Below are 27,593 nucleotides of genomic sequence, written 5' to 3'. Positions count from 1 at the left end.
TGATAAAAAAATCAGAACACTTGAGTTAGAAAATCCACTCCATCAATGAATGGTTGGATGAACCCAGAGCACTTATTCCTCATCCTTTGCTGTGCTTAATGCTATTTACAATATCAACTTTATAGCATTTTGTTGAAGGAAAGAATTTCAAAAACCTCAAAATGCTAAAGAAGAAATATAAATTATTATTTGTCATGCTTATGTTTTACCAGTTAGGTTGTTATGCATCAGAATTATATAAATGGATGAATAGATAAATAAATAAATGTGTATATATATATACTCATATTATATATATCATACCTTTGTATAATGTTTCATTAATTTGTTTTGCTTTTTCATGTGTTCATTTCAATCTTTATATCCAGGACATTCTTATCCTGCAATGAACCTTCCCCTTCTCCAACTCTCTCCACCTTTTTCAAATTCTTCAGCTCAAGCAATGAATAGTATGAGTCCACCATTTTGGGAAGTGCATGCATCATTCTAAGTCTGTATTCTTATACCTTTTCAATAACAGGAGAAAGGAATTTTCTCATTCCTTCTCTGGAGCATGATATAATTATCAGTTTTTATTTATATCTGTATAATACAATATACTGTTAGATTTAAAATAGTTTTGAGTGTTAAATAGTTGTAGATAAGAGAGTAGGAGCCATAAACTGTGATAATTAAAATGTTAGGGAGCAAGGGAAATATATATATCAATTATGACTGCTGAAATATGTTTTCTACTGTGTCTTGGTTTTATATAAATATAAAATGGTCGCCAGGGAATATATTCCCAATTTATGAATATGCCCAAGCCAACTGGGTTTTATAGAGAAATTTAATTTATAATACACTGATTAATCAATAGAAAAAGAGAGAAAGTAAGAAAGGAATAAGAATGAATAAATCAGTCAGTTGGTTTTATCACTCACCCAAGATCTCTCTAGGTAAGGCTTCTCATGCCAACCTCAGGCTCCACCTTCAAGAGAGCCTCCTTTCAAGAAATGTTTCCAGAGAATTCTCCTCCTTCAGAGCCAGCCTTCTCTCCTGATCCTCCCACAGAGCAACCTCCTCAGTCCTCCTTCAGAGGCACCTCACTAAGAGCAAAACCTCCTCCCCTCTCTCCTCAGACCCTGCTATCTTTAAGGAAACCATCTAAGTTCCCTCCCCTCAGTTCTCACATCTACCAATCACTGTCGATGTCTCCCCTGTGCCAATGGTGGCTCTAGTTTAACCCAGGACCTCCCAGAGGTCTGCCCCCCTTTGCACATGTATGTTGAAGGTCATATTCTCAAATAATTAAATCTTGATCCTTTGCTGCAGCCCTTCCTAAATCCTGTTACTCTGAGAAGGGTGGAGATTGTAAGTTCCAAGACCTGGTTCTGTCATTCCAAGTATCTCTATTGTATCAATTCTAAAATCAATCATGACTCAAAGAACTTCCTGTTCTATGCTTAAGAATAGGTCAAGGCCCTTTCCATTGTTTAGCAAAAGGTTTCTGTCCTAAAGTAGTCTTAAGTAGGGAGGAGAAGGATCCTCCCATGCCAAGGGGTTTCACATTCCAATAGAGATCTTACTATCAGTAGGAAATTTTTTCCAGTATGAAATTCCAACATTCATAAGTCTAAGCAATTTTAAGGTTTACAATACCATATCATATATCATATCATATCTATCTATCTATCTATCTATCTATCTATCTATCTATCTATCTATCTCTATCAATATATTTATGTATCTATCTATCTACAGATAGTTAGTTGACACAGCAATTAGAATGCTAGGCTTGGAGTCAAGAGAACATCTTCCTGAATGCAAATCTTACCTGAAATACTTATAAGTTGTCTGATTTAACCACGTTTGCCCTAGTTTCCTCTTCTGAAAAAAAAAATGAGCTAGAGAAGGGAATGTCATCCTTTCCAGTGTTCTTGATGAGAAAACATCAAACGGGGTCCTAAAGAGTTGAACAGGACTGAAAAATGTCTGAACACACACAGCTGACTATGATTATGTGTTTTCCATCAGCCATTTGATTTTTTTGATTATATAAAATTTGGCCTGGGAGAATAATAAGACTTGAAAGGAAAGCTAAAAGAATTAGTGATATCTAATAATAGTAAAGGATTGCTTTTAAGTGTATTATTGGAAGATAGATTCCTGGGAGTCTCCTATAAATAATCATGACAAGGAAATGATAGAGCAAGAGGTTTTTGACAGCTAAAAACTGTAGGTCCTCTTACTTGCTTCAATGTCTAATCGGTAATTAAAGATACTGCTGATTTCATTCACTACTCTTAATGGCTGCTAGTTATTCAGCTAGATCAATGGTTTAATCATGTTATCTTGCAACCAATTTGGTCTGAAATCCCATTGTGGGATCTTTCACAGTTTTAAAGGAGATTATTTCTCAGGTCGAAAAAAAATGATCTGAAGACTTTAAGATTAAGTCTAACAAACATTCACATATGAATCCAAGATTGATTTGCAGACTAGAATCTATATAGAAAAATGTCCACAATCCATTACACAGAAACTATCTAGCTCTCACAATTACTATTAAATTTTAGTCATAAATTTGAAAGATTGATCATTTACTTTTGGTTTCCATAAGGGGAAAAAAAGTTCAATAGAAGGTGTGTTCCAATTTCATATGCAATCATGCTATGGAAATAATGTTGGCTTCTGTCCAGTATTGTAAGTTAGGAGTTGACTACTTACACTAAAATTAAGGAAGACCTCTATATAAACACATTCACATCTCATATTTTGTCATTATAATCTGAAAATAACTTTTTTTTTCTTAAATAGGCTTTTTTAATGGTCTGGTGAAATGTATTGAATAAAATGATTTTCAATGTAATTTTCTGGGATAATATTCTATAATTCTATGACTTTCATACCTTATAGAATGAAACATAGCATTATATGAAAGGAGAGAGGGAACATTCCCCTTGATAAGGATAGAAGATGCCCTAGTGGCCGTTACAACACATATATGGCTTAGGCATTGTCACCTACTCTGTGGCATTTAAACATGTTTTTAGATTATTTGCTTTCAAAAATGAATAATATATAAATATGTTTTGTGTGTTCATACATGTATAACCCAGATTGAGTTGCCAGCCCCTGGAGGGAGGTGGGAAGAAGGGAGGGAAACAATATGGATAATATGACTTTGAAAAACTAATGTGGAAATTTGTTATTAAAATAAAACAAAATGAAAATGAAAACAGAATGAAATTCAGAAAATATTTGAAGGTGAGCCCTGCCTTTGTCATATCACCCCAACAAGTATTTTGTTCTTTCTATCACAGCTGCCTGGAAGCAGGGATTCGTTCTTATTCCATCATAGCAAAGGAGGAATTTTCCTCTTTATAGCAATGGGGTACCAGACAATTTGTGATTAGTCAATTCCTCAATAGATAAATGAGGGAATGAGCATCTGGCTTTGAATTTTGGGAGACTTACTCCTCAGCCTTGTGCCTCTAAACAAGAAATCTCTTGCGTTGGATGTTGCCTCTTTTTAAATATTTTAACCTGGAAAGGGAGAGGGGAGAAATATATACAATATTTCTAAATAATGCATATGTTTATGCATGTAAACATATATAGACATATATGCACATATAGGTATACATTTGTTGAGTACATAGTCCTTCATTTATATATACCAATATATATGCATAAGACAAACATTATATATATGTGCATTGATTTATATATAGATACACATACAATCCCTGACAATGATTAGATATATGCAAACATTCCTTTTCCTTTATGTATACATACACACATGCTAAAATACACATTCTTTGGTGATGACAGAATAGATGAATTATATGTGTGTATACATATACATTTCACTTATATAGACATTTGTTTTCAGTGACATAATATATGTATGTATATGATGCATACACATTTTCCTTTGTACATATATGCATATATTTTGTGTATACCAACTTATCATCTATCTATCTATCTATCTATCTATCTATCTATCTATCTATCTATCTGTCTGTCTGTCTATCAGTCTTTCTACTCTGTGTTGCCTCTCCTTCAATGGAATTATCAAAGATTCTGAACTATTCATGGTTTTTAAAATTTAGAAAAAAGTATCCTAAATCTGAATTAATAATAACTTGATTAATAGAATTACCCAATGACATTATATACTTTAAAAAAGGCTACCAATGTTGATTTCCTGAAACATAAACTATTTTAAGGAGATAACTAGCAAAACATGATATTGCTCATGAAAAACAGTAAGAAATCTTGTAAGTGCCTGTTGTGTGTCCAGGTCTCTGCCCTGGCTATCTCAGCATCTCTATGATGAGGAAGAAGACAGGAGATACATGTAGCTGGGGACAAGAGAGGATGGAGGGTCAGGCCCCTAAAGTTCACAGGGAGCATTAGTATCATCAGATTTAAAATTGCGGGTGGGTTTCAGCATTATTGAGCATTTAGTTTTTTGATTTAAGAAACCTGAGGCATAGAAAGAAATGAGTTGCTCAAGGACTCATAGCTAATTATTGACATAGAAAGGATTAGAAATTAGTTCCTCTCTTTCCATATGAACTGGGAGAACCTCAATGAACTGATACAGAGTGAAATGAGCAGAAGCAGGAGACCTTCATACAGATAAAGTAAAATATTGTGGAATAATCCAATGTAATGGAATTTGCAAGTAGTAACAATGCAATAATTCAGAACATTCCTGAAGGACTTATATTAAAGAATGCTATCCATATTGAGAGAAAGAACTATGGGAGTAGAAACACAAAAGAAAAATTCATGATATCAATTATTACATATATATATATAGGTACATGATTGGAATTTAGGCTTCAAAAGATCACTCTATAGCAAAAATGAATAATATAGAAATAGATATAGTGACAACATTTGTACAACCCAGTGGAATTGCTTGTCTGCTTGGGAGGGGGGGACAGAGAAGAGGAGAGGGAAAGAAAATGAATCATATGAATATGGAAAATATTTTCAAATAAATTAATTAATTAGAAAATAAAATAAATTAGTTCCTCTGAATCCAAATACAGTAATTTAAAGGTCCATAGGTTTCTTTTTTGTTGCTGTTTAGTCATTTCAGTTGTGTCTGACTCTTCATGAACCCATTTAGAGTTTTCTTTGCAAAGAGAATGGAATACCATTTGCCATTCTATTCTCCAATTTATTTTTAAAATGAGAAAACTGAGGCAAACAGGTCATGTGCTTTGTTCGGGTTCACACAGCTATTAAGTGTCTCAAGCCTTATTTTATTACAATACTATGTTTTGTTTTGTTTTGTTTTTACTTAAGACCACTCTCTAGTACACCACTTAAAATAGATTTAAAGGGACATTAAATCACTCAATTTACATACAGATAAGCAAATTGAGGCTTATGGGGGTTAAACTATTTAACCAAAGTCAAACAGCAAATAAGTACCTGAGATGAGATTCAAACTATTTTTAGTTTGTTTTTCTCCAATTTCAGAGCATACAATATACCAGGCTGACTCTTTACATTATACTAAATTGCCTTCCTGGTCTGAGGCATTTCAAGTCATTAATTTATTTAACAATCAATTGATGCTTATTGTGTATAAGGTACTAGTCTGATTATTAGGTTAAATTCCAAAGATTTTAAATATTTTCTTTTTGTGCAAGGATTCAGTCTGAAGTTATTTCTTCTGCCTCTGTCAGCCTATCTACTTTATTATTTAAAACAAATAAAATAAAATAAAATAAACCCGAGAAGACAATCAATGGAAGGCTTTCAACAGAATGCATCGATGGGCTAGGACTCTCTAACTGATGCTCCCTGCCACCATATACCTTTCTATTGCACAAAGCAATAGCTTCCTCTATCCCTACTCTACCTGTATCCATCAAACACTCATTTTGAATGCTCCATGGGAGCTGTGAGCCTATTAGATTGCCACAACTGGCCAAAAGATTTGTCTCAGATTTCTAAATCCCCCTGGGAAGGTGTGGCAGTGGAAACATAGTCTGGGATTAGAGAATAATAAAGATAATAATTCATTTAAAAAACATGCATTCATCAAGTCCTGGTTGTGTATCTGGAAGTGATAAGTCCTAGGGATAAAAATGTCAAAAATTGAAAAAAAAATCCCTTTCCTCAAGGGATTTCTTCAAAAGTACTGTTTCATTTCCACAATAGATAAGACTTATAGAAAATATGTAAAAGTTAGATGAATAAAAAATAAAAGAGTAATTTTGAGGTAGAAAAAACCCATTAATAATAGTTTTCATTGGGAAAGTACTTCTGTAGGAATAAACAAGGGATTAATAATTCTAGATTTTAAACTGAACGAGACTTTAGGGGTCATTGATTGCAACCTTCTTCTTTGACATATGAGAAAATGGAGGAACAAGAGACATTTTGTATCAGTTCTAAGGCATAAAAGTAGTAAGAGCTAGACAATGAGGGTTAAATGACTTGCCCAGGGTCACACAATTAGGCAGTGTCTGAGGTCAGATTTGAATACAGAACATCCATCTCTGGGTCTGACCTTCAATCCACTTAGCCATCTAGCTGTCCCTGCCCAAGAGATATTGAAGTGATTTGCCCAGGGTCATGAAATTTGTGCATAAGAAGAAATTAAAACTTCACTGCTACCTTAAAACAATACTCTCCCACTATCCCATAATTACAAACACTCAGCAGACAGGATATAATTTGATTTTCATAGTCACCAACTGAGGTAAATAGGATATTTATTACCCAGATTTGGAAAAATTAAATGAGGTGACACAGCAAAGACTCAAAGTCAGGTAATCAAAGATAAACATAGTTAGAAAGGACTGTAAATATTATTTAATCATATCATTTTATATATGGGGAACATGAACCTTTTGAAATTGCCATAAAAAAGTAAATGGCAAGTGTGAAGGATTGGATTTGGCTCTCTCCTGATTATAACAATGAAGGCACTTAGCTCTTCCTTGATTATGAAGATTAAATTGTAATCCTCTGTCTATTTTTGAGATTTAATCCCCAAAATGCAAACACAATACTTAAAGTTGAGTGGGAAGATCTGCCCGTGTTAGATCTAATCACCACCAAAGGTGTAAATATCCCATTTAGTCATGAATTGGGAGGCCTGTGATGCATGAGTGAGATAGTGGGTAAATAATTAGAATTGACTAACTGCCTTCTGGGCAGTCCTAGAGCAGAGCATCAGCTATGGTTGGTAGACATGGAATTAGGGGAAGTGACACAAGAAAAAGGGTCTTTAAAAGAAAGAGACAAGGGCCTGAAGTTGTTCTTCTGGGAGTTTGAAAGAGACAGACTTGGAGTGGAGCCTCCTGTAAGAATCAGTTCTACTGGAGTTGATGCTGATAAAGAATCTGCTCATTTAACTGACACATAGTGAGTGTAAAGGCTGACTTCCATTCCTTGGTCTTTCTGGAGGTGCCAGCCTCCTGAAAAGCCCACCTTCTTGAGAGTCTTTTCCCCTGGCTGGAGCCTTCCAGCCAGGATTCCTTCCTGGCTCAGAGGAAGCCAGAGCTTTCTCTATTTCTCCCCTTTTCTTCTTTCTCTCTTCCTTAATATTTTCCCTTTATTGTAAAATAAACTCCAATAAATTCCATTCTGACTTTAGTAATTCATTTTTTGTATTTAGTAATTAAACCCCTGACAACCAATTAAATATATTCAGTCCAACCATAAAATTAAGGCAAGACTAGTGTTTAAATACAATTCCAGAAATTCACATCTAGTGTTCTTTCTCCTACAATACATTGTCTTCCATCTTATACTTTCTATAACATGAGATTGTTTCTCTAAGCATAGTTAGATGCCAAGAATATGTACCAAAAGGACTTGTCATTTTTTTCAGTTTAGTAGTATTTCCTTCCAGACAGACAACTTTCTGGGCATATTTCTGGAACACTGCCATTATTAAGCCATATGATCAATTCTAATTACAGGATTGCAAAATAATTTATACCACTTTTTGATGTTTGAGATATCCTTGTCAAATACTATGCAGGTATTACTCTGAGAACAAATTCAATTATTCTTAGAAAAATGTGACCTGAACTACATGATTTGATTGTTTTTACCAATGGTTTTTCTGGATTTAAGAAATTTGCAAGACAGACTATAAAAGATAATAAAAAAAGAGATAGTCAGTGAAATAGCAATTAGTCAGTTCCATTCCTGATTACTGGATCCATTTGGTCAGGGAGATGAATATATTTTTCAGCGTCAGGTACTGAGTCAAGTGGAGGTAGAAGGAGAAACAAAGCCCATGATTGGAAGCCAGATATAGGAGTGGAATATCAAGAGATAATTTCCTGATAGGAAAAGACTCCAAAAAGTTTAGGCTATTTAAGATAAAATTCACCGTTTTATGTGTAAGCTAAAACATTTTAAGGAGTGTGATGAAGGTTCCAAAAAAATACAGCTATAGCTAGCTAGTTACTGCTGATCGTTTAATGTTCATTGGAAACATGTATGCCTCTGGTATCAGCAAATGCTATAAATTAGGACTGGATTTATTTTTTTGCTGATTGTTAGACTTAAGTGTTGGAGAAAAGTTTAATAATGCAGATTACATTGAAATCACTTATTTCTGTGATCAGATTCTTCATTTCAAAAATAGAAACATTAATATTTTCCCATGGATTTAGATAGTTATTGTAAAGATAAAAAGAAAATGAATTCAAAGTGATTCTTAATTTAAAACTCTTTTGAATTATGACAGTTCTCATTAGTATTAGTTTTAATAATTCAATAAAAATGTATTAAGCCTCTCCTATGTCTTAGGCACCATACTAAGCTTTGGAGATACAAAAAGGTGTAAAGGAAGAAAATTTCAGTCTTCAAGGAACTCGTAGTCTAATGGGGAAGACAACAAAGGAGCAAATATTGCACATATGCATATATATATATATAGTACTTATATACAAATAAGGCTTATATAGGATAAATAAGAAGTAATTCAAACAGAAGGGCATTAAAATTTAAAAGATTAGGAAAGGCATCCTATATATGCAATGTGAGTTGTTACTGAAAGGAAGACAGGGAAGGCAATAGATAGAGATGGGATGTTAGAACATTCTAAACAAGGGGGACAATCAATGAAAATGACTGGGTTTTGGAGATGGAAAATCTGGTTTATTGAACAGCAAGTAGGAAAATGTCACTGAATTACAAATTATATGGAAGGGAATAAAGTATAAGAAGATAAGAAAGGTTGGAGGTTAGGTTATGAAGGTTATGGATTATTAAAATTAGTAACTGACCAAATATATGTGATGCCAGCTAGAAGTGAGTCTATAGGAATAGAGGCTACTGATTAGTAAATTAATCAGCCCTATTGAACTCCTAACAATAATCTAAATGCTGTTGGGGAAACAAAGTATGAGATGTGAATTCTATACCTATACTTCTGGACTTACATAGTAGTATGATCTTGATTTAATATATCTGGGTTTTGGTTTTTCCATATTTAATAACAATGTCATCATCATTAGGCAGATGATTCTCATATTGACTTATTCATCCTTAATTTCTCTTTTGACTTTTTAATTTACATCTCTGAGTACCTATTTGACATATCAAAATGGATGTCATATATACTTAATAACCTCAACCTGTTCAAAACCAAATTTATTATTTTACATATAAATTTTCCTATAAATTATACTTTTTTTTCTCTGCCCAGGACATTTAGTCCTCTACTCACTGTTCCAAAGCAGCAGTGGGATTCAGTAGTTTTTTGGGTGTCTGACTGATATCTGATCAGGATAGCACTATTCATTTCCTAGAGGGAGGAAGGAACGAGGAAAAAGTGTTCTAACTCTGGTCTACATATTGTGATGTGTGTGATGATGACCATTCCATGGTCACCAAACTCATATTGGAGTGATCAGCCAAACACATCATACTCCAATACAGCAAGGTCATTTGTCTTCATCAGAAATGAAAGACCAGCAACAATTCTGTCTTTCTCAACCAATCTGTCACCATAGTCTGTTGATATAACATTTATAACATCTTTTAAATACATTCTCTTTTGTACTCTGACATTTGCACCATCCTGATGCAAGTTCTCATTACTTCATGCCTAGACAACTGGAAAAGTTTTTTGGTTAATCTGCCTTTCAAAAGTCTGTCCACACTCCAATTCATCTGCCAATCAAAGCTCAATTCCTAAATTTATCTTCCTAATATTTAGGTCTGACTGTCCCATACTCAGTAAACTCCAGTGGCTCCCTATCACCTCCATGATCAAATATAAACATTTTTTTAGCCATTCAATGACCTTTTTAACCTGCCTCTCACCTCTAGCTAGATCCTCTTATTTCATCATATATTCTGTGTTCTAGTGACCCTGGCCTGCTTGCTGTTCCTAATATAAGACATCTCATCTCCTGACTAGGCATTTTCTCTAGCTGTTGTGTCTCCCATGCCTGGAAATTCTCCCTTCTCATCTCTGCTTCTGGTTTCCCTGGATTCATTTAAGTTCCAACTAAAATCTCAGTTTCTACAGAAAGCATTTCCCAATCCCCTTTAATTCCAATATCCTGCTTCTGTTTATTATTTCATACTTAGTCTATTTAGTGCCTATTTGTTTAATTTTTTCTCCCTTGATGCCCTCATAAGATTGTGGAGATTTTTTATTTGTTAGTTTTCTCAAGGTTTAGCATAGTGTCTGGCATGGAGTAGGTGTTTATTTTTAAGTAACATTATTGTGATTGTTATAATTATTTGTATTCTTCCTTAAATGTTCTTATATGCTTTATATCCTTTCTTATATTTATATTTTTCCTTGAATTTAGAACTGAATATACTACTTTAGGTATATCTAACCTAGGCAAAGTATAGCAAAACTTCCCCTTTGTTTATTATACCTTCAACACTGCCTTAGTTTGTTAGTTAGTTGTTATTGGGGGGAGGGAGGTTGGCTGCTATATCACAGTATTGACTTCTATTAATCTTGCAAGTTATTAAAATCTACAGATATTTTTTCCACTGTTGCCTAAGCTTACTTACTTCATTATAGACTTAATCGGTCCTGACCGATTTCCTGACATGATACATTAAGGGATGCATTATAATTTCAAATTTAAAAATATAGTTAGAGTTTATAATCCTAAAAAAATACCAAGAGGTTAAAAAAGAGCAAGGTGAGATGTCCAAAATAAAATTCCTTCTAAACAGCCAGCAAGCTGACTCTAGATTTTGAAATATCATGTAAGATGCTATTGAGAAATGAGAACATCTTCTTGTCTAAAAGCAGCATTTTGGTCTGTTTGTTTTTAATGTTGCTTCTGTTTACTTTCATCAATTGATTATTACAAATGTAACATTAGTCACTGGTGAATGGTTTACTAAAAATACATTTTGGTTGGCAAAAAAGGTAAATATATTAAATTTGTGTCACCCTATGTTATCCATGCTATTCAGCCTCTGTGGGTGGATTTGCTTGTCAGAGATTTAAACTTCAACCCAGCAGGCCAAAACAAACTGATTTGATAAAAGCAGGTCCAGCTTTTAATTTATGGGAACAGTTCTTCAAAAATGTTTATCTAAGCTTCTTTGAGTTGCCCTTCAAGGAGAGCAATTTCCTCCTTAAAAGAATCCAGGCAATTGGCTTTGGAGACACCTCTTATCAAAATGTTTCCCACAGGTATTTTGTGCAGTGGGGAGTTTTTCAAACAGTGGCGCCTGCTGCTGCCAGGAAGGTTCCCTGTGACTCCCTTAGGCCAGAAACCCATGAATCACATTGTTCAGGGCTTACTGGGGGAAGAAGGAGGGGAGGGCTTCTCAGGGAGCTGAGGGAGACTAGATCTCAGCAGTTGGGGAGTTGACTCATTCTATCTTCCTCATAGGACTAAAAATAGGCCCTGTGGTTTTGTTTACTCAATCTCCTTCTCAGATTTTCCCAGTATTTCTGCAGCTAACTCCTGGAGAGTCAGAATATTGAAAGAAGGCAGTGTGCTCCCTTGTTTGTAGAGGGAACAGGGAGGGGAGGAGGGGTGGAGGGATAGGGACAGGGATAGGGAGAAGGACAGGGAGAGAGAGGAGGTAGGCTGCTGGGATCAGATAAAGTGTAACTGGAAACCTGCCTGGTGGATAATGGTAGAGGTTGCTCTTATCAACAGGTGGCAGCTACTGAAATGCTCCAGACAAATTAGATGGGAAAGGCAAACAGCTGACATCACCACAAATGTGGCCCTATAAAAATGCAAAAGTGTTCTGTTTAAAAAGAATACTTGTCCATGAATAATATAAAATCTACTAATAAGAACTGAGATTTAAATGCCTCTAAAGTTTGCTGGGGACTTTACATACATTATCTCATTGGAAGCTACCATCAATACTCTAAGGCCAATCTTTATGTGCATTATTATCATTCCTATTTTACAGATGAGGAAGCTGAGGCTTAGAGAGGTTTAATGACTTGCCAGTGGATTTACACTTGACTGCCAGAGAAAGGATTAGTTTACAAATGTTAGAACAACAAGATAAGCTTTTTATTTGTTTTAAGGCACTTCCTTTGATTCAGTGTATATTACTGGTCATTGAACCAGAGTTCAATTCCTATCTCTGATGTTCATTAACTTTCTTGAACTTAGACAAGTCATAACCCCCAAAGTCTCAGTTCTTTTATCTGTATAATGAGAAGGTGGGACAAAAAAGCCTGTGATTTCCTTTTTTATGACTGTGTCTAGGTTCCTATGTCCATAGTAAATGTTGGTCAGTATATAATGATAAATAAATAAATCAACAGATATTTACTGAGTTACTATGCTAAGGGTTGTGAAAAACAAAATGTCCACACACCATGTTTTTTGTTTTTTGTTTTTGTTTTTGTTTGTTTTTGTGTTTTTGTAGTTGCTAGCTGTTGTAACCCTGGAATAGTCATTTTACCACTCTCAGTCTCAGTTTCCTCATTTTTTAATAATATTTTATTTGATCATTTCCAAGCATTATTAATTAAAGACAAAGATCATTTTCCTTTCCTCCCCCCACCCCCCATAGCCGACGCGTGATTCCACTGGTGTCACATGTGTTCTTCATTCGAACCCATTTCCATGTTGTCAATACTTGCATTAGAGTTTCTTTTAGAGTCTCTCCTCTGTTTTGTCCCCTCAACCACTGTATTCAGGCAGTTGCTTTTCCTTGGTGTTTCCACTCCCATAGTTTATCCTTTGCTTATGAATAGTGTTTTTTCTCCTAGATCCCTGCAGATTGTTCAGGGACATTACACCGCCACCAATGGAGAAGTCCATTACATTCGATTATACCACAGTGTATTAGTCTCTGTGTACAATGTTCTCCTGGTTCTGCTCCTCTCACTCTGCATCACTTCCTGGAGGTTGTTCCAGTCTCCATGGAATTCCTCCACTTTATTATTCCTTTTAGCACAATAGTATTCCATCACCAACATATACCACAATTTGCTTAGCCATTCCCCAATTGATGGGCATCCCCTCGTTTTTCAGTTTTTGGCCACCACAAAGAGCGCAGCTATGAATATTTCTGTAAAAGTCTTTTTATCCATTATCTCTTTGGGGTACAGACCCAGCAATGCTATGGCTGGATCAAAGGGTAGACATTCTTTTGTCACCCTTTGGGCATAGTTCCAAATTGCCTCCAGAATGGTTGGATCAGTTCACAACTCCACCAGCAATGAATTAATGTCCCCACTTTGCCACATCCCCTCGAGCATTCATTACTTTGCATAGCTGTCATATTAGCCAATCTGCGAGGTGTGAGGTGATACCTCAGAGTTGTTTTGATTTGCATCTCTCTGATTATAAGAGATTTAGAACACTTCTTCATGTGCTTATTAATAGTTTTGATTTCTTTATCTGAGAACTGCCTATCCATGTCCTTTGCCCATTTATCAATTGGAGAATGGCTTGATTTTTTGTACAACTGATTTAGCTCTTTATAAATTTGAGTAATTAAACCTTTGTCAGAGGTTACTATGAAAAATTTTTCCCAATTTGTTGTTTCCCTTCTGATTTTAGTTACATTGGTTATGTTTGTACAAAAGCTTTTTAATTTGATGTAGTCAAAATTATTTATTTTACATTTTGTGATTCTTTTTATGTCTTGCTTGGTATTAAAGCCTTTCCCCTCCCAAAAGTCTGACATGTATACTATTCTGTGTTTACCCAATTTACTTATGGTTTCCTTCTTTATGTTTAAGTCATTCACCCATTTTGAATTTATCTTGGTGTAGGGGGTGAGGTGTTGATCTATTCCTAGTCTCTCCCATACTGTCTTCCAATTTTCCCAGCAGTTTTTATCGAATAGTGGATTTTTGTCCCAAAAGCTGGGATCTTTGGGTTTATCATATACTGTCTTGCTGAGGTCGCTTTCCCCCAGTCTATTCCACTGATCTTCCTTTCTGTTTCTTAGCCAGTACCAAATTGTTTTGATGACTGCTGCTTTGTAATATAGTTTAAGGTTAGGGACTGCAAGGCCCCCATCATATGTGTTTTTTTTTTTTCATTATTTCCCTGGATATCCTTGATCTTTTGTTATTCCAAATGAACTTTGTTACGGGTTTTTTCTAAATCAGTAAAGAAATATTTTGGGAGTTCCATGGGTATGGCACTAAATAGATAAATAAGTTTGGGTAGGATGGTCATTTTTATTATATTGGCTCTTCCTATCCATGAGCAGTTAATGTTTTTCCAATTGTTCAAGTCTAGTTTTAGTTGTGTGGAGAGTGTTCTGTAGTTGTGTTCATATAGTTCCAGTGTTTGTCTCAGGAGATAGATTCCTAGGTATTTTATTTTGTCTAAGGTGATTTTGAATGGGATTTCTCTTTCTAGTTTTTGCTGCTGAGCTGTGTTGGAGATATATAGAAAAGCTGATGACATGTGGGTTTATTTTGTATCCTGCAACTTTGCTAAAGTTGTTGATTATTTCAATTAGCTTTTTGGTTGAATCTCTAGGATTCTTTAAGTAGACCATCATGTCATCTGCAAAGAGAGATAACTTGGTCACTTCCTTGCCTATTTTGATGCCTTCAATTTCTTTTTCTTCTCTAATTGCTACTGCTAGTGTTTCTAGTATAATGTCAAATAGAAGAGGTGATAATGGGCATCCTTGTTTCACTCCTGAGCTTATTGGGAATGCATCTAATTTATCCCCATTGCAGATGATATTAGTTGATGGTTTTAGATATATACTGTTTATTATTTTTAGGAATGACCCTTCTATTCCTATGCTTACTAGTGTTTTTAATAGGAATGGGTGTTGTATTTTATCAAAGGCTTTTTCTGAGTGTATTGAGATAATCATGTGATTCTTGTTGGTTTGTTTGTTGATGTGGTCAATTATGTAGATGGTTTTCCTAATATTGAACCAGCCCTGCATCCCTGGTATAAATCCTACTTGATCATGTAGGATGACCCTTTTGATCACTTGCTGGAGTCTTTTTGCTAGTATCCTATTTAAGATTTTTGCATCTATATTCATTAGGGAGATTGGTCTATAGTTTTCTTTCTCTGTTTTTGACCTGCCTGGTTTTGGAATCAGTACCATGTTTGTGTCATAAAAGGAGTTTGGTAGAATTCCCTCTTTGCTTATTATGTCAAATGGTTTGTATAGTATTGGGATTAACTGTTCTCTGAATGTTTGATAGAATTCACTGGTGAATCCATCAGGCCCTGGAGATTTTTTTCTTAGGAAGTTCTTTGATGGCTTGTTGGATTTCATTTTCTGGTATGGGATTATTTAAGAATTCTTTTTCTTCTTCTATTAGTCTAGGCAGTTTGTATTTTTGTATATATTCATTCATATCTCCAAATTGGTGTATTTATTGTCATATAATTGTGAAACATAATTTGTAATGATTGCCTTAATTTCCTCCTCGTTGGAGGTGATGTACCACTTTTCATCCTTGATGCTGTTAATTTGGTTTTCTTCTTTCCTTTTTTTAATTAGATTGACCAGTACTTTGTCTATTTTGTTTGTTTTTTCAAAGTACCAGCTTCTTGTCTTATTTATTAAATCAATAGTTCTATCACTTTCAATTTTATTAATTTCTCCCTTAATTTTTAGGATTAATAGTTTGCTTTTCTGCTGGGGGGTTTTAATTTGATCGCTTTCGAGTTTTTTTATTTGCATTTCCAATTGATTGATCGCTGCTCTCCCTAGTTTGTTGATATATGCACTCAGGGATATGAATTTACCTCTGATTACCACTTTGGCTGCATCCCAAAAGGTTTGAAATGATGTCTCACCATTGTCATTTTCCTCAATAAAATTATTAATTATTTCTATGATTTATTCTCTAACTAAAAGATTTTGGAGTATCATATTGTTTAATTTCCAATTAGTTTTTGATTTGGTTTTCCATGTACCTTTACTGATCATTATTTTTATTGCCTTGTGATCTGAGAAGGCTGCATTTATTTTTTCTGCTTTTCTGCAATTTTGTGCTATGTTTCTGTGACCTAATATATGGTCAAGTTTTTTGAATGTGCCATGTGGTGCTGAGAAGAAGGTGTATTCCTTTTTATCCCTATTTATTATTCTCCATATGTCTGTTAATTCTAATTTTTCTAAGATTTCATTCACTTCTTTTACCTCTCTCTTATTTATTTTTTGGTTTTATTAATCTAAATTTGATAATGGTTTGTTTAAGTCTCCCACTAATATGGTTTTACTGTCTATTTCTTCCTTCAATTCTCCTAGTTTCTCCATTAGAAATTTGGGTGCTATATTATTTGGTGCATACATGTTGATAAATGATATTTCCTCATTGTCTAGAGTCCCTTTTAACAAAATATAATTACCTTCCCCATCCCTTTCAATGAAGTCTATTTTTGCTTTGGCTTTATCAGATATCATGATTACCACTCCTGCCTTCTTTCTGTCATTTGAGGCCCAGAAGGTCTTACTCCATCCTTTAATTCTGACCTTGTGGGTGTCAACCCACCTCATGTGTGTTTCTTGAAGCCAACATATAGTAGGGTTTTGGATTCTAATCCATTCTGCTATTCGTCCAAATTTTATGGTGAGTTCATCCCATTCACGTTCAAAGTTATGACTGTCATTTTTGGACTCCCTGGCATTTTGATATCCTTCCCTGGTTGTAACCTTTTCTTCTTTGGCTCTACCTTTTAGTCCAGTAATTTACTTTAAATCAGTCCCCATTTTCCCCTCCCTTGATATGTTTCCCTTTTTAATCCCTCCTTTTTTATTCCCTCCCTTCCCCCCCTCTCTTTCCCTCCCCTTTTGTTTTCCCTCTCCCCCTCCCCCTCTTGGTTTTTCCTTTCTCCCTACCCTTGTTGGGTAAGATAGAATTCAAGATCCCAATGGATCTGGATGTTTTTCCCTCTCAGAGTTGATTTCCCTGAGAGTAAGGTTTAAGTGAAAACTCTCTTCCTCTCCTTCTTATAGGAATTTTCTTCCCCTTCCCTTCCCATGTGAATCTTTGTGTGAAAATGATTATTCTACTTGGTCTTTCTTTTCCCCCTATTTACACATTACATTTTCCCCACATGTTAGTATACATAGATTGATATAAATGTAGTCCTTATAGAAGAGAGTTTGAGTAAAAGAAGAACATAACATTTTTCTCCTTTTCCCTTTCCTTCATATTTACCTTTTCAGGTATTACATGCTCTTTGATTTTCAATATCGAACTTTCCACAGAGCTCTGGTCTTTTCATTGCAAAAAGTTGGAAATCTTCTATTTTGTTGAATGCCCATACTTTCCCTTGGAAGTATATAGTCAGTTTTGCTGGGTAGCTGTTTCTTGGTTGAAGACCCAGCTCTCTTGCCTTTCTGAAGATCATCTTCCATGCCTTACGATAATTTAGAGTAGAACTTGCAAGGTCTTGTGTGACTCTGATTGGCATTCCTTTATATCTAAATTGTCGTTTTCTGGCTTCTTGTAAGATGTTTTCTTTTGTTTGAGAGTTTTGGAATTTGGCAATTACATTCCTGGGAGTTGTCTTTTTGGGGTTTAGTGTAGAAGGTGTTCTGTGAGCTCTGTCAGTGGCTGTATTTCCCCCTTGTTCTAGAATCTCTGGGGAATTTTCTTTGATTATCTCTTGTATTACGATGTTGAGTTTGCTGTTTATTTCTTGCTCTTCTGGAAGTCCAATTATTCTTAAATTATCTCTTCTCCCTCTATTTTCCAAATCTGTCACTTTGTCAGTGAGATATTTTATGTTCTCTTCTAATTTCTTGCTCTTTTGGCTTTGATTTATTAGTTCTTGCTTTAAAGCCTGGTTTTCTTTTACAGTTTGGTCAAACTGGTTTTGTTGATGTGTGAATTTCTTTTGCATTATTTCCCACTTTTCCTCCCAGAGGGCTTCCATCTTTTTGATCATTTCAGATTCAAATTCTTCATGAGTTTGTGGAGAGTTTCCATTTACTTTGGAAGGTTTTGGAGCATTTGCTTGTGTTTCCTCTTCTATCTCCTCTGTATTTTGTATTTTTGCTCCATAAGATGTGTCCTAAGTCGCCCCCTTCTTGTTTTTTTTTTTTTTTTTAGTTTTGGGACTTTTGTGCTTCTGTGGAGTTTGCCATCTCTATCTGAGTGGGGAGGACTAGCTTTTCTTATCTCTGTCTGGCATTCAGAGGTTTTAGCCCTAGGCAGATTGTCCATTCTATGCAGTTGTTGTTCTGTCTTCCCGGGAAGCCAGGAGTTGCTCGTGTGTCCCTGTTACTGCCCTCCTCTTCTCGGCACCCTCCTGATGCTTCTCCCTTCCTTACTTCCATGCTGTAAGCCTAGCTTGGCCCTTGTTCCTGTGCCTTAGCCAGCCAGCACCTGCACTCTGCGTGGGGAGGGGCCGCGGCTTCCTGGAGCTCCGAGGGCTCCTAATGAGATTAGCTTTCCCTGGGTTGAATTTAGTATGCCTTGAGGCAGGGACTTTTTTCGTGAGACTCTGATGGAAGGATCCAGCCAGGGGTTTACAAGCTCCCCCCTCTCTCTCTGTTTCTGTGCTATCTTGGTGCCCCCTCGACTGGGTCAGATTGTTTTCAGGATGTGGCCTTCAGAATAGCTGGCTCCCGAGGCCCTTTTGCCAGCCCTGAGGGTTGCTGTTGTTTCAGAAGACCCTGCTCTCTGAGGGGGAGGGGCCATGGCTTCCAGGAACTCCGAGGGCTCCTCCCCAGGGGTTAAGAGCTCCCCCATCCCTCTCTTTCCCTGCTGTCTGGGTGCCCCCTCGACTGGGTTAGGTTGTTTTCAGGATGTGGCCTTCAGAGTAGCAGGCCGTGGGGCTCTGAAGTTGCCTCTGCTGCCTCGGACTTGGACTCGGCGCTCTGGGTTGGGGGGGATGGGTCCTACGACCTTCCTTCTGCCTACCCCTTAGGTCCGAGTGGTCTCGGGTTCTGACATTTTGGGGGAAGCCGTACCTTTTGATCCAGGTCCAGGTCCAGGAGGAGGACTCCTGGGGTCTATGCTATTGATCGTTTTGAATTTCGGTGCCCTAGGAGCATTTGGTTTGAGATCGGTAAGGAAGGGTTTCAGGAGATCTGAATTTTAGCTTTCTCTAAGCCGCCATCTTGCCTGGAAGTCCACAGCTTGTTATAATATAATTATTTCACTTTTCCACAGTTCTTCAATATAAACAGTGCTTGGAATTTTGCAGATGAAGACATATGGATAGTAAATGATATTGGAGCAATGAACATAGTTTTCACAAGACTCTCCTCTATGTCCAGCTGTTTACTATTACACTTATTTCTATATCATTCTGAAATAGTAGAAATATGATTGAGTTAAACTTGGAAGATCTGTACTGAAATCCAGCTACCCTAATAATCATTTCTGTGATCTTGGGAGGGTGACCCATAGTCCTTGTGTCTTTTTCTACTCAACTGCACAATGAGGTTATAGATTTACATGAACTCAAGGGTCTCTTCCAGCTCTACACAATATGTAATTGTTAAGGGGATTGGTAATATGAAACAGTACTAGAAGGGATAACTGGGTGGTTCAGTGGATTGAAAGCCTGGCCTAGAGGCAGGAGGCCCTAGGTCCAAATCCAGCCTCAGACATTTCCCAACTGTGTGACCCTGGGAAAAGTCACTTGACCCCCTTTGCTTAGCCCTTACCACTCTTCTGCCTTGGAACCAATACATAGTATTGATTCCTAGATGGAAGGTAAGGGTTAGAAAAAAGAAACAGTACTAGGGATTATAGGAGCAATGACAAATGTGTAGTCCCCTCTCTAAGAGCAATCTGTGAAGTTTCAAGGAAAGAGAAAGGATTGTTTATTTTGTGTGGGTATATGCATACATGGGTGTATGTATTCAATGGCATGGACATATGTACACTTTCATTTGTGGTTATAAATGTGTTAGGTGTCAGGGAAAACTTCATAGAGAATGTAACATTTGAATTGGATCTTGAAGGACTGCACATTGAATAGGAAAAATGGTTGAGTAATTCCTTTCAAAGGAAGGAGATAGCTAAAGCACTGTTGATGTTCTAAATATAGTAATTTTTATTTTATTTAAGTTCTTCCTCAATCGTTTCTAAAAAAACACTCAAAACAAAAACAAACAAATTAAAAATGAATAAAAATATAATCTTATAATTCCAGTTATTTTATATCATTAAATTTTTATAGCATCATATCATTTTGGTTCTGTAAGTTTTGGTTATTATTTGTCTAATAGTGCATAAACTTCCAAAATTGTCAGAGTCACAACTCAACAACCTAGTGACCTGAACAAGCACTGTACACTCTAACCAAGCCTAAATAAAGTTCTCTTGGGATGGAGAGCACCATGGATAGAGATATCAGATATCAGACTTCAGTTTAGGAGGTCCTACTGAGGGGAAAAAAAAAAACTTTTATGTGTTATATGCCTGGAATTTTTATGTACAGGTATGGAAAAGAAGGCAGAGCTCAAGTATACAATTGTAAAGTATGTAGCTGTACTAGGAATGGAAGAAGTAATAGTATTTATGTTAGAAACTACAGAGTGTCTATAACATGATTGTTCACTGCTCTCAGGTTTTGCACAAATCTATAGAGGTGCTTGCCATCAGGCCCCAATTTTGTTTTTTTCACTGGCAGGATGGGCATAGTGTATTCATATTTACAGGGAATCATGACTCCCTGGTCAATTAATGAGTTTATTACCAGTGGAGTACCCTCAATTGCCTCTTTTGAGAGGGGATACTGGAAGGAGGTGGACTAGATTTAGTTTTAATTTGAACAGGGATAGATGATTTAAGTAATCCTACATTGGAAGAAGATGTGAACCAAAGAGACATTGCTATATCAGCAGGTATTGTAAAGGTGGGAGGCTCTTTTACCTCCTGGATCTCTGAGAGAAATAGAGGGAGTAATTTAAAGTTTTCTCAGGTACTTCCAATGATAAAGAGCCTTCTGAAGCACAAATTATTGTGGCCTATAATTTGCATAGTAAATCCCTCCCCAGCAAGTTTGTGGGACATCCAGGCATTAAAAAAAAGAATGTTCACTAGTTAGGGGTCTGACACATATCATGTGAGGAGAATGTTTTGGGACCTTTTGAGGTGTTCCTAAGATACCTACTGCATTTATAGAGCCAGTAGTGTCACATTTTGAGTCTAGTTTGGTTACCAAGACCAATCTACAGGTTCCAATGATCACAAGACAATCTTAGTATGAATTCCCCACCTTTAAGGTGACATAAGATTCCTTACTATTTGTGTGGGGGGATATAGAGGGATAATTGGCTTTAAATATCAGGATCTGGAAAATCAAAAGTTTCATTCCTTGATTCTAAGTCCTCCACCCCTCCCCATCATCCCCCCACACATCACACCATCAAAAAGATGTTTGGGCAGTTTTCTGGGATTCTCCACACTGATGGGGATTTTCACCCTGGGTATAACATGAACAAGCTCCATTTTTTATATATTGTTTGGTATTTTGTTGTGTATGTTCTTTTGTCTCAGTTCAAGCACTGTCATTTTCCCAATTTCTATTTCTATAATTTTGATTTTTAAAATTTTGATTCCTATAGTCATTATGGTTATTTCCATCAGTTCTAAAGTTGTGATTTCTATGATCATTATTATAGTCATTACTATAATTATTATTTCTAAAGTTGTTATTATTTCTTTTTTCCTGTAGCCAGTTCTTACAGACCATCATTACATGGCCTCTTTTTTCCACAGTAAAGACATGTTATTGATTTATCTGTGGATTCCTTCAAAGGGATTATGGTCTCTCCCTGATTTTTCAGTTTTCTTTTTAACATTTCAATTTTTCTGTAAGTCTTCCACTGATTTATTGTTTTCCTCACTTATTTTTATATGGTTCTTATAAACATAGACTGCTATTCTCTTCAATTCTTCAAGATCCATGGAGTCCCACTTTAGACATCTAGTTTTAAAGTATTCTTTTACCACTGAACAACAATTCTTAAAAAATTGTCTACATATTTGTCTTATGTCTCTTTCTCTGGATAGATCAAAGTCAATATATATATTCCCCACATCAATAAGTTTATCCATGAACTGAGATGGATTCTCATCTATTTTTTGTTTGGTGCTTTCAAGTTTAGACCATAAGTCTAGTTTATCAGAGCACACTCTCGTGGATGTCAATAATGCTTCTCTGGCTGTTTTAGTTTTGTATAATCTGGATCAACGTTGAGGTTCCAATGTGGATTTTCACTTGGCCAATAATTTGCTCTCCTACATCACTTCTGATTAGCCAAAGAGATGACTTTATTTTTCTCTCTGTCAGAAATTTTTCTAATAAATTTTTGACATCTATCCAAGTGGGGTCAAAAGTTTTGAATAGGTTCTCCAATCTTTTTATAATTAATATTGGCTCTTCCTCAAATAAGGGAATGTCTTCCTTGAATTTATTTAAATCCTCAGGACTAAAAAGTGTATGGTGTCTTATAGATATCAAATTCCCATTTTTATTGAAAGTTGTAATTTCCCTTAAAGGGAATGAACTTCTATCTGAATTTTCTTGTGTTTCTGTCTCTAGTCTTCTTTCTACATTTTCAACAGGGTAGGCAAGAGAAGGGGAAGGAATGAGCAAGCTAAGGGGAAGAGGTTGTGGGCCCATAGTGCCAGAAGGATAAGAGGTTGGAGCACAAATGGATTGTTGCAGGATGGGAAGGAGGGGCAAAGGAAGAAGGGGCAGGGGCTGGGAGGAAGGATGCAGAGTGGGTGGGGCAGGAGGCATGGGGAGGGGGAGTGTTTAAGGTAGAGGAGGTGGGGTAGTCAGCATGGATTGGAAGGAGAAGTCAGTGGGGTAGTAGGGGAAGGAGTAAGTTGGATATGGGAAGAAATGGTTTGTGAACTAGGAGCCATATTGTCTAGAGGAGGGTGGAGCAGAGATTCTGATAATGAGGAAGTATGGAGAGATAAGTCATTCCTAACCTGGGGTGCTATTGAGTCCCTTTTAATGCTTTTGTAAAGGCTATGAGGTCCCCCAAACATTCCTCTATAAACTCAAGCCAAGTATTTAGTTCCATGTTTTGTTGAGTAGTAGAAGAAACAATTGGTCGGTTTGACCGGGAAAAGGATTTTTCAAGGGGAGGCTGACCTGAATCTCTTATCTGATTTGCTAGCTTATGCATGGTATTTTCTAGGTTTCTCTTAGAGAAAAATAGATACAATATTATAGTTCTAATAATTAAAATCCCAACCAGGGGATGTGAGGAGTATAGCCATTCCCATACATTCTCTGGGATTATGAAATAGACAAAGAACAATGTTTTTCCAATTTTGGTCATTTTATTGTAAAACCAGTTGTTAATTAAACTTTGTGCTGGCTATAACCACATTTTTTATTGTTTCAGTGTGGTCCTATCCACTGCCTCAAAGCAATTAATTCTTTCATGTGAAAAGGCAGAAGGAGGCAGGGCTTATTAGTGAGGATCTGGTAATTGGGTTGTTTGTTCCCTAAGGCAAGGGAGATTTAGAAACAGCTCCCCCAGATAGGACCTTAGGGTATTGTTGCTAATATTAAAACAGCTGTGTTCTATCTAATTTTAAGAAAAAAAGGGAAAATTTAACTTACCTCTACAGCTGATCAAAATAAGCTATTAAGGCTGACTCAGGGATAGTCAAAGTAAAGGAAAAGTTAAGAATATTGAGAGTATTTCATCACAACCAATGTGGTCAGCCAAGCTAATGTATTGTGTTTGGGCCCTGAATATTAAATTTTGTGGCCACCAGAGATTTAATTTCTAAATCCCCAAATCAATTACTAAAGTAGATGGAATTTATGGTAGTTTATTTTTACAATAGAGGGAAGATATTAAAGAATGAGATAGAAGAGAGAAAACCTCAGCTTTCTCTGAGCCAGGTAGAAATTTGAAGGCCCAAATCAGGTAAAGAAGTCTCAAGATGATGGGCCTTTCTCAGAGGTTCACACCTCCAGAAAGGCAGGGAAACTATGTCAGCCTTTCACTCACCAAGTTGACCATCTAAAAGAAAAGCAATCTGAAGTCTCTTGCACAAGCTCTCCACTGTCAAATTCCACAGCTAAGTCCAAGTGTTTGTCTTCCAGTCCCTCCTCCAAGTGACTCTTCTTTACTCCAAGCTCTAGAGACTGATCCTCCAATCCAACTCTGAGTCAGAGTTCTTTGATCTCTCTTCTGACCTCTGTGGTCCTCTATTTAAAGATTTTTTTTCTCTTGTGTCACCTCCCCTAAATTTCACATCTATCAATTACAGCAGAGACTCTCTCTAGGGCTGCCCACTCTTTATTTCAAACATTTTTTGGTTATATTATACTTTTTTGGGTTATATCACACCTTTTGTAGTTAGTTCCCACCTTTAGTAGTTAGTTTGCACCTTTTAGTAATTAGTTCACATTTAGTTACTTTTTTGTAGATTAATATGGGTAGATCTACTTCAAATACTGAGTTAACACTTTTGGGGATTAAGATCTAGAAATAGTTTGGGGATTACAATTCGATCTTCGCAATAAAGAAGAGGTAAGTACCTTCATTGTTACAATCATGGGATTACAATTTAATCTTTACATACAGACCCATGGAAAGCATTTATTAAGTTTTTTGGGTCATTGTATCTTTAACCACAATGGTGAAGCCTATGGATCCCTTATCAGAATAACATTTTTCTATGAATAAATAAGATTGTGAGGATGATGTTGATGGTGTCAGTGATTATGACTTACACAACATTTTATAGGAATTAGTTCATTTAATATTCACCAAAATATCTGATGGCAATGGAATACTATTCTGCTGAAAGGAATGATGAACTGGAGGAATTCCATATGAACTGAAAAGACCTCCAGGAATTGATGCAGAATAAAAGGAGCAGAGCTAGAGAACATTGTACACAGAGATTGATATGTTATGTCACAATCAAATGTAATGGACTTCTTTATTAGTAACAATATGATGATCCAAAACAATCCTAAGGGACTTATGAGATAGAATGGTATCTACATCCAGATAAAGAACTGTGAAAGTAGAAATGAAGAAGAAAAACATATGATCAACCATGTGATTGAATGGGTATATGATTAGGGATTATGACTTTAAATTATCATTCTATTGCAAATATTAATCATATGGAAATAGGTTTTGAACAATGATACATGTATAACCTAGTGGAATTGCTAATCAGCTCAGGGAGGGGGGAGGGAAAAGGAGAGTGAAAGAACATGAATCATGCAAAAAACATGGAAAAATATTCTAAATAAATAAATTAATTGATAAAAAATAAAAAAAATCATAATATTCACAACCCTCAAAGATAGCTGATATTATTATCCCTATGTTACAGAAAAGGGAATTGAGCAAACAAGTTAAGAGACTCAGCTAGCTTCATATAACTAGTAATGTCTGAAGTTGGATTTGAAATAACTAATTATCTTTAAATAAAATGCATTTTTCCCATCCATGTTATTAGATTGATCAAAATCTGATACTATTTTGAAATCATAGGCCCTAAATTGGGAAACATTGTTTAGGATAACTCAGTTACAGGACTGACTGATAGAAGGGAATGAGGGTGATATAGGCTTACATGTATTATCGTACAATGTATAGAAGACATATCACTCAAATTATACAAAAAATTTGTGAAGGAAATAAAATGAATAATGGTATGCTTCACTCAACGTACAGCTTCTTTAATGGCAGTAAATAGCCTTTTCATCACGAATCCCCTAGAATTGTCTAGGATCCTTATGTTAATGATAATGATTATCATTCAGAGTTAGTCATCCTATTTTATTGCTGTTACTGGACACAAAGTTTTCCTGGTTGTATTCATTTCACTTTGCATCACTTTGTATAAGTCTTTCCAGGATTTTTATTAATTTAATTTAATTTAATTCAATCTGATGTTTCCCTTTTAAAAATATTCTTTACTTTATTCCAATTAAAAAAAAAAAAACTATGTTTCCCATGGTTACATGATTCATGTTGTCTCCTATTCCTCTTACCTCCCTTCTCCTGGAGTTGAAAAGCAATTCTACTGGGTTATCCACAACATCACTCAAAACCCATTTTCATATTATTCATTTTTGTAATAGAGTAGTCTTTTAAAACCAAAACCCCAAATCATATACCCAAATAAACAAGTGAAGAATCATATGTTTCTTCTGCATTTCTACTCCAATAGTTCTTTATCTAGATTTGGATAGCATTCTTTTTCATAAGTCCTTCAAAATTGTCCCATATCATTGCATTGCTGTTAGTCATAAAGTCTGTTATATTTGATTGTCTCACAATGTTTCAGTTACTGCATAATCATTCTCCTGTTTCTACTAATTTCTCTCTGAATCAGTTCATGCAGGTTTTCCAATTCTTAAAGAAATCATCTGGCTTGTGATTTCTTTTAGCACATTAGTATTCCATCACCATTACAATCTACAAATTTTCCAGCCATTCTGAAATCAAGGAAAATACCCTCATTTTCCAATTTTTTTGGCCACCACAAAAAGAACAACTCTAAATATTTTAGTACAAATAGGTCCATCCCCATTTTCTTTCTCTTTGGATTTCAAATCTAGTAGTAGTATTTCTGGATCAAAAGGCATGCATTTTTTAAAGCCCTTTGGGCATAATTCCAAATTACCTTCCAGAATGGTTGGATCAATTCACAACTCCACCAGCAATATTTTTGGGCCCAATTTTGCCACATCCCCTTCAACATTTATTATTTTTCCTTTTCTGTTATATTGGCCAATATATAAGATATAAGGTGGTACCTCAGAGTTCTTTTGATTTTCATTTCTCTAACTCAGGAAGGATTTAGAACATTTTTTTCATAACATTATTGACAGTTTTGATTTCTTCATTGGAAAACTGATTATTTATTTACCTTGACCATTTGTCAATTGGGGAATGACTTGGTTTCTTATAAATTTAACTTAGTTCTTTATATATTTGAGAAATTAGACCTTTATCAGATAAATTTGTTATATTGTTTTCTCAGTTTGTTGCTTTTCTTCTAATCTTGATTGCATTTGTTTTGTCTTTTTAATTTAATATAATTAAAGTATTAATTTAACATCTTGTAATGTTTTCTATTTCTTATTTGGTCTTAAATTCTTCACTTCTCCATAAATCTGAAAGGAAGACTCTTCAATGTTCACCTAATTTACTTATAATGACTCTTTATATTTGTCTTA

At 35.6% G+C, this 27,593-nt stretch overlaps 1 non-coding gene across 1 annotated transcript; it reads left to right on the top strand.

The window, feature by feature from the left end:
- The first annotated feature begins 2,909 nt into the window (after positions 1 to 2,909).
- On the top strand, positions 2,910 to 3,035 carry LOC130456775 (U6atac minor spliceosomal RNA). Its single transcript, XR_008915816.1, has one exon. It is a non-coding gene; the product is annotated as a U6atac minor spliceosomal RNA (small nuclear RNA).
- The last annotated feature ends 24,558 nt before the right edge of the window (positions 3,036 to 27,593 follow it).

Source organism: Monodelphis domestica, chromosome 1, assembly GCF_027887165.1.
Source record: "Monodelphis domestica isolate mMonDom1 chromosome 1, mMonDom1.pri, whole genome shotgun sequence".
NCBI lineage: Eukaryota > Metazoa > Chordata > Mammalia > Didelphimorphia > Didelphidae > Monodelphis > Monodelphis domestica.
The sequence above is the reverse complement of the archived record's forward strand: the minus strand, read 5'-3'. Positions and strand labels throughout refer to the sequence as shown.